A 6,930-nucleotide genomic window follows, 5' to 3' on the forward strand; every position below is an offset into this window, starting at 1 on the left:
TAACTATGATTTTGGGAAACCAAGCAGGTTTTATCAATAACTGAGCAATGAATTGAGTGATAGTGGGCCAAAACAATCTCCAAATATCTGCTTAGTCAAAAATCAGAGGGGATATACTTCTTATAGTATTACTTTTTTGAAGATTATAAAATTAGACCAAGAAATAAAAACTCAAATTCCAAATAAGGAAAGTAGAATCTGTCAATTCTAGCAGTTATGCCATCATTTACTTTGACATTCTTCTTGCAATAATCAATTTAGAGAAGGTAGGGTCAAGCAAGAGGATGACCTTTCAGCTGCTCTAGTACCCAAACATTACATTTTTATTAACGTCTTTTCCAAGCTGAAACCTGTGATTAACCTCAGAGGTTACAGATAATATCAACCAAGTTGCTAGGGCCCCAAAGTCAAACAATCAGTTTGTTCTTCCTTCTTCAGGATCCTGGTGATTCTGTGCTACAGAACTAATTCATAAACCAGAACACAACCAGTTTTTCCACAAGAAGAGTTTCCTGAGATGAAATCATGAACACACACACATACATTTTCCTTAAAAATAAAACAATATTCAGATTGTGTATTAGATTTATGTATTCAGTATTTTGTTGATAAGTAGAGCTCAGGCATTTTATTATTGGTGTTTTAATTTCTAGGAAAGGAATCCTTTTCTAATTGTTCGTGTGTTATCTCTACTTTCAGGATTGACAGTCTATTATCCTAACACTCTGTATCAGCAGTATGACAATAATAGGATTTATACAAGTGATAGTTGATAAATTTCACTCGAATCTCAGGAAAGCAAACAATGAAAAACAATGTAGGAGCTAAAGTCATTGTAGTACAAACATACAATGGCTTGTTGTATGGCACTTAAACAATTTTAACTTATTGATGATTAGTAGAATCAGTGACAAAGATTAAGCACTTAAACCACAGATTAGGAGTTGTTAAAAATGACCTAGACAGGCCTGATCTTTTACTCATGAAAGACACTATTCTTTCACTCTGTGTATCTTACTATTCTTACACTCTGTGTATTTTAATGTATTAAAAATAAAAACCACAACAAAACTCAAGAAAATTAGATTCTATTTTCAGTCTCCTCAAACCCCATTTTCTAGGCAGAATTATGGTATAGTATATTTGCATTACTAGAAATAAACAGAAGAAAGACATGATTAAGCTAAAAACAGAGACCACTGTCCAATGAATAAATAGCAACAAAGAAGCATGTGGGAAGAAAGAATGACTGAAATTCTGGAATTAACACATATACAAATCAAAATGTAACTTTCTCCTCAAACCACTTTATTTTATTTATTTTTTTATAGTAAGAAACCATAATCTTTATTTTCTTTTTTTCTTTTTAATATTTAATTATTTATTTATACAAGCACTGGATACAGTCAGAAGCGCGGGAGGGTGAGAGAATTCACCAGAGCCAGAGCGGGGAGCAGAACAGGCAGAAGGACCCAAGTACACTGCTGAGGGGAGCAGCGGGCGGCAGGAGAGGTCTGCGCGCCATGTGGGACCCTCCTCTGGTGGCCGGGGAGCAGCCGGGAATCGAACCGGCGCTGCAGAGGCTGCGGGTCTGCAGCGGGCAGCTTGGCAACCCAGCGCTCAACCGCTGCGCCACCGGGGAGGCCCCCACTTTATTGAAAATAACGCAAATTTCAGAAATCCATTTTTTCCCAATTACTGTCAGTTAGTCCTATTATAAAATTCACCACATGTATGATTTTCACATACCATCTTTATACTTTTAGATATCTGTCAGCAATATACTATTATACATATAAGACACTGACCCAAGAATGACAGTTCTTGGTCATGATCAAAGCCGTCAGAAAGCCAACAGCATTTATTTCACATTTCTAGGGTTGAAATGTACATTCAGATTGTTCCCCATGGGAGGTCACTTGGCCAGAATCTAGAACTAAAAGGTCCAATAGCCAAATAAACGAAATGACTGATGTAATCATACACTACTCATTCATTCAGAGAGTACATTTTTAGGTGGACTTGCTATCACTGACCATACTCAGGCATTACTTTTGCAAATTTAAAGCCAGCAAAATAGACAAGAAGCAAGTTGTTTCCTTATTCATTGCTTTGGGTTTATTCTCACCTCCCACTCAAAGAAACTACTGTCTGCATTTGAGTCTGAATGTTTTAGACAGAAAAATGGAAGAAAACACAATCTTCGCTCATGCCCAAATAGGCCAGTTGTTTAAAGTGCGCTTGGGGAAGTGTTCAGTCTGTGCGCTGCCGCCGCTGCTGGAGACATTTAGGTCGCAGCGGTCTCGACCCTCCCGCGCGTCCCCAGCGGCCTAAAGGGACGCTTCTGTGTCATTTCCCGCTGCAACGGGCCTCTAGCTCCTAGACCCTCCCCGAAACGAACCGGGCGCCTTCCACAAGCGCCATGTACCTCCTCGAGTTGTCAGCTGGCGAGGGGCGCAGGTGCCCAGAAGCCTGTGCGCCTGCAGGCTGTCCAGCCCATCTAACTGTCTCCGCTGCAGCTCAGGGGGTCCCCGCAGCTCAGGGGACCTCCTCGGGGTTCCACAAGTGCGGGTGGGCGAGGTGCCTGGCGCGGGGCCTCCTGGGGTAGTCAGCCAACCAGGCCTCTGCGCTGCGCCCCGCCGCCACATCTCTCCTTGAGGTCCCAGGCATCTCCTTTTTATTTTTGGAGCAGTTTGGTCCCGACCCTTGCTGCTGTCATTAGAGTTAAATGAACGATGATTTTTTAAAAACAAGATTTATTTATTTATTTATTTATGCATACAAGAACAGGGTACTGGCCAGAGGTGTGGGGGGTGAGAGGATGACCAGAGACAGAGCGGGGAGGAGAGCAGACAGATTGACTGAAATACACTGCTGAGGGGAGCAGCGGGTGAGTAAGGAGAGGTCTGCTGCGCCATGTGGGTCTCCTCCCAGGCTGGGGAGTGAACTTGGTGCTGCAGTGGCTGCGGTTTGCTTCATAGGCTGCATCTTAACCCCTTGCGCCACCAGGGAGGCCCCCAACGATGATTTAAAAAAAAATTATTTATATATGCATACAGGAGCTGGGGTACAGGCCAGAGGTGCTGGGGGGTGTAAGGATTCACCAGAGACAGAGTGGGGAACAGAACAGGCAGACTGACTGAAATACACTGCTGAGGGGAGCAGCGGGCTAGATAGGAGAGGTCTGCTGCACCATGTGGGTAGCTCCCTGGCCGCCGGGGATCGAACCCATGCTGCAGAGGCTGTGAATCGCTTCAGAGTGTGGCGCTTAACCCCTTGCGCCACCAGGGCTGCCCAAACGAACGATGATTTTTAAACGGTCGCGGGCGCAGACAGGACCCTGGCGAAGAGGGCAGGAGCAGTTTTGAGCCGTGGGAGCTGAGAGACCCCGGAGAGCCGTGGCCCCGAGGGAGGGGGTCACCGCGAAGGGAAACGTGGGTGTTTTGTGAGTTCAAGCCGGGTCAAAGGCGCTGGCGGCGCCCCGGGCTTCGCCCGCGTCCTGAATCCCTGCGGGCGCCGCGGCCGAACTAGCGCGAAGTGCCCGGCAGGCGGCGCTGCTGCTCCGGCGGACAAGGCCGCCCCGCCCCGCGCCAGACGCGCGGACTCTGTCCCCGCACCCGCGGCGGACGGGGCTGGGGCGCCGACCGCAGGCTGCAGGGCTGAGTCCCGGCAGCCGCAGGGCCTGCTAGGCGGAGCCGCCCTTGGAGACCCCTGGGCCTTTCCAGCCCCCCTCGGCCGCCTTCCCCACCTCCGAACGGGGGTCCGGGCCCCGGGGTCCGTCGCAGGGGCTGTCGCCTTGAAGGGCGGGGGGCAAAGGAAACTTTTCACCTTCCCCCGCTGCCCCGTTGCAACTTTGCCCCCAGCTCCTGCTCTCACAGTCACCAGAGGTGCGGCCCAGATCTGGGGGGAGGTCATCTCCCCCCGAGCCGGCCCGGCTGCGGTCGCGGGTGCGGGTGCCCACCTCACTGGGTCTCATCTGGGTGGAGCCGTGTCTTCCCGCTTTGTCCCTCACCAGCGGTTTTCCAGCTTAAAAGATCAGTGGCGGTTTGCGAACTGGTCGCCAACCTAGGCCCACTTCGGCGGGTGTGGGGGAGGGCTGGAGGGCGGAATCACTCTTAATCTCGTCTCACAGCTAAATAATTTACTCAAGGTCTTCCCTTCCTGCCAATTCCCTTCCCTGCACCACTGCCCTTGACTTCCTGCTTTGTGAAAACGCGGGGAGAGAAAGGACAAGTCTTAATAAAAGTTAATATTAATAGTGCTGGAGGCACCCTGCTTGTGCTTCCCCGGCACCTTCTGCCCCCACCTGGCCCCTCCTCCTCCAAACCAAGCCCCACCCTCTGGTATTTCTTACAAAATTGGCGATGGGACTGGTGCTTTGGCGTATATTCCAGAAGAAAAGAACGCTGGAATAAGGATTCTTGGGCCGCGTTCTGCAGAACCCACATCCTCCCCCAGGTCCATGAGCGCAGAAAGTGGCAAAGGTCGAGCGCGCACACAGTAGCTGCCTCACAGGCCCGCGCCCGCCCGCCGCGGCTCTGGCTCTAAAGCCCGGCCTTAAGAGATAAGGGGGGCAGGCGAGTCAGCAGGTTTGACAGGAGAGATACCTGCAGGAAGGGAACGGGCAGAGCAAACTAAGGAGAGGTGGAGGCGGGAAGGGGGCTGGGTGGGAAGCAACACTGGCCAGTAACGGTGTGAGGTGTTAATAAACACTTAAGGCAACACACCCACACTGTACCAAGAACACTGCTAATAGTATCAAGGACACTTTTTCCTAACGTGTGGACAAGGATTCACACGTGTTGCTTTCTTTTTCCTTTTTTTTTTGACTTTTAATCTTCAAATTCTACTTTATTAATTCCTCTGTTACAGCATTTGCCTAAGTAAATAATCACTACTTTGGCCTTACAATTTGGCTGGAATACGCACCTCTGTAAGCAAAGGAAAAAAACATTTTTGATGGCTCATTCAAATGGAAAAGTCATATATCAGAAGATATTGTGTAAAACCTCAGTAGTTGTGATGGAAAGCAAAGTTTGGCAGAACACATTTAATTAGGCTTGGCTCTTTAAAACATTAAATACTCAGTTATAATCACATTACAGCTTTCTTGTTACAAAAAAAAGAAATTTCAAGGTCAACCCTTCATTACTTCACCCTTTTTTAAGGCATTAGAGGCAATTAAAAAGAATCAAAGAGAAACAAAATAGATGCTGTAACTTCTTTTTTCCTTCTCACAATATTAAAATTCTAACATAATAATACTTTTAGAGACTATATCTGAGCTCCCTTATAAATGGACATACCAAATACTAGATATTTTCATAATTTCTTTATATTAAAAATATGAGTAAGCTTGTAAATCATTGAAAGATCACTGGTTTTCTATTGTTTTTTAAACGCTGTCTTTTAAATATACTATTACACATGTTGCTTTCTCATAACAAAAGTCTGGCTTGGTTTTGAGCTTTCATTAATGCAAGTTAAGGGCTTGCTGAACAATTCCTTGCAGCAAATTTAAATAATGCAGAAGTTTGGGGGGGGTTAGTAACTTCTCTTTCATTCTCTCAGTCTCATCCTTCTGGAGTACCAATGTTAACAGTTTTTTTTGTGCTTACACCAACGTAATTCCAAGAATTTTTTTTGTGCTTACACCAACATATAGTACATATAATCTTATTCTTCTTTGTTGTCTCTTAAAAAAAAAAATGAAGTCATGTTTACTTTGTTACTTGCTTCTATCACTTAATATGTCACGGACATTTCCCTACATCATTACATATAAATTTGATTCTTTTTAATGGATAGCACATTTTGTAAATTTGGATATACCACAATTTTACTCATTCATTTATTCAACTATTTCTATGATAGCTTATTATGTTCTATGGGTGGGGGAAAGCTGTAAAGATCACAGATAAAAATCCTTGTTCTTGGGGAGGTTACATTCTAGTGGGAGAGACTAAAAAAATTGTTAACTATTTCTCTACTGATGAACATTAGTTTTAAGTAATTTGCTATTATAAACATTACAAAGGCAAACATCTTTTTACAAAGGCAAACCTCTTGGAAATAAGAAGTCAAAGGCTTGTCCCTGTCACACAGTCCCCAAATAAGCAGCATTTTACAGCTATTTTTATGCTAGCAACCTATTTTCAGGAACCAAATTCTTTCTTTTTTTTTTTAAGATTTATTTATTTACTCATACAGGAGCTGGCATGTACGCCAAAAGTGCAGAGGAAGAGAAGATTCACCAGAGACAGAGCGGGGAACAGAACAGGCAGATGGATCCAAAGCACTGCTGAGGGGAGCAGCAGGCGAGGCAGGAGAGGTCTGCTGCACCATTTGGGTTAGCTCCTTGGCCAGGGATGGAACTTGTGCTGCAGTGGTTGGGGATAGCTTTATAGTGCTGAGACTTAACCCTTTGAGCCACTAGGGAGGCCCCTCCAGGTACCAAATTCTATTCCTATTATATATTGCTATGTAGCAAACCACCTCAAACAATACTTATTTTAATATATTCGTGGATTCTATGGGCCAACAACTCAGATTACAGGATAGTAATTGTCTTTACTTCTCTACTTCTGTGGTCTCAACTGGGAAATCTTGAATGACAGGGAACTGGAATCTTTAGGAGGCCTCTTTACTCACTAATGTGGCACTTTCTTTGAGAGGACTCAAAGGCTAGATTCCCCTGAAATTGTCACTTGGAATCTGGTCTCTGTAAGTGTTTGGGCCTCCTCACAGAGTGGCTGCCATAGGAAATTAGACTTCTTACATCATGGTTCAGGGGTCCCAGAGCATGTGTTCCCAGAAAACAAAGCAGAAGTTGCAGATTTATTGACCTGATCACATCAAATCACCACCACTATATTATATTGATCAAAGCAGCCACAAGTCCATTCAGATTCAAGGAGGAAAGAGGGGGTT

The sequence above is a fragment of the Talpa europaea genome (genome assembly GCF_964194135.1).
Source record: "Talpa europaea genome assembly, chromosome: 6".
NCBI lineage: Eukaryota > Metazoa > Chordata > Mammalia > Eulipotyphla > Talpidae > Talpa > Talpa europaea.